Below are 1,277 nucleotides of genomic sequence, written 5' to 3'. Positions count from 1 at the left end.
CCGTTTGTTGGGTATTGGTGTTCAAAGTTGGATTAGGTAATAAAGGGGCTGCGCTTGCAAATAGCATTTCCAATTGGCTAAATGTGGCACTTCTATCAATTTATGTTAAATCTTCCCCTGCATGCAAGAAGACATGGACATCTTTCTCAAGGGAAGCTTTATATGACATTACAAATTTTCTTAAGCTTACTATTCTATCTGCAGTAATGCGTTGCTTGGAATACTGGTCTTTTGAAATGCTTGTTCTATTCTCCGGTTTGTTACCTAAGCCTGAACTTGAGATATCAGTTCTCTCCATCTGTCTTGGCACTGATGCAGTTGCATATATGATCCCTTTTGGCGTGGGTGCTGCTGTAAGTACACGAGTTTCCAATGAACTAGGAGCTGGACGCTCACGCACTGCACAGTTATCAGTGTGTGTCGGGGTTTGTATGGCAGTCAATGAGGCTCTTATGATAGGATATATTTTATTCTCTATCAGAGATGTATGGGGCTATGCTTATAGCAATGAAGTAGAGGTAGTTGAATGCATTTCAACCATGATGCCACTGCTTGTACCCTCAACATTTATGGATGCCATCCAAGGTGTTCTATCAGGTATTGCTAGAGGATGTGGATGGCAAACGTTGGGTGCCTATGCAAATCTTGGGGCATACTATGTGGTTGGCATGCCTATAGCTGTCATTTTAGCCTTTGCACTGCATGCTGGCGGCAGGGGACCTTCGGCATTTGAGCACCTGTTCTGTTGCTAAGAACATTGCGCTAACAAAGGAAAGTCTTATCAAAAATTTATCACTGCTGCACAGAAAAGGATATATGGGAGCACCCAAAAGAAGTTGATCAGGTTTTGGTTAAATGTGAGCGCCTTCAAAAAATTTCGCATTCATACTCCAAGTGTTACAGAGAGGCAGCATTGTGTTTATTACTGCAGGGGATCACATTTTTTTTAGACTGGGACACACAGCGCCTCCTTCTTGATATTACTCTCTGAAACAAAAATGTTTTGGAGCTATCGTAATTACCTGGCTTATGCGAAATGCGTTGTAGCCGTTTCTTCAAGGCACATGGGTTTTAAGATGACCGATATAAATGCAAGTGTCATAAATATTATAAAGCATGTTGGTTCAGCATTAATGCGCATATTAAAGATATGAGAGTGCTCTTATGAAATTCAGTGATTAATGCCATGTGTCAAATGGTCTTTATAAAGGTTTGATTGCCACAAGATCGCCATTGACACCGGGATTGAGATGTGGCACTTCTGATGGCCACCTGCA

At 41.6% G+C, this 1,277-nt stretch overlaps 1 pseudogene; it reads left to right on the top strand.

Moving 5' to 3' along the window:
• The first annotated feature begins 206 nt into the window (after nucleotides 1-206).
• On the top strand, nucleotides 207-752 carry LOC149141112 (protein DETOXIFICATION 16 pseudogene; annotated as a pseudogene).
• The last annotated feature ends 525 nt before the right edge of the window (nucleotides 753-1,277 follow it).

This window comes from Pinus tabuliformis, chromosome X (genome assembly GCF_031772625.1).
Source record: "Pinus tabuliformis cultivar Carrire ecotype Pingquan chromosome X, CPIR1, whole genome shotgun sequence".
In the NCBI taxonomy this organism is placed as follows: domain Eukaryota; kingdom Viridiplantae; phylum Streptophyta; class Pinopsida; order Pinales; family Pinaceae; genus Pinus; species Pinus tabuliformis.
The sequence above is the reverse complement of the archived record's forward strand: the minus strand, read 5'-3'. Positions and strand labels throughout refer to the sequence as shown.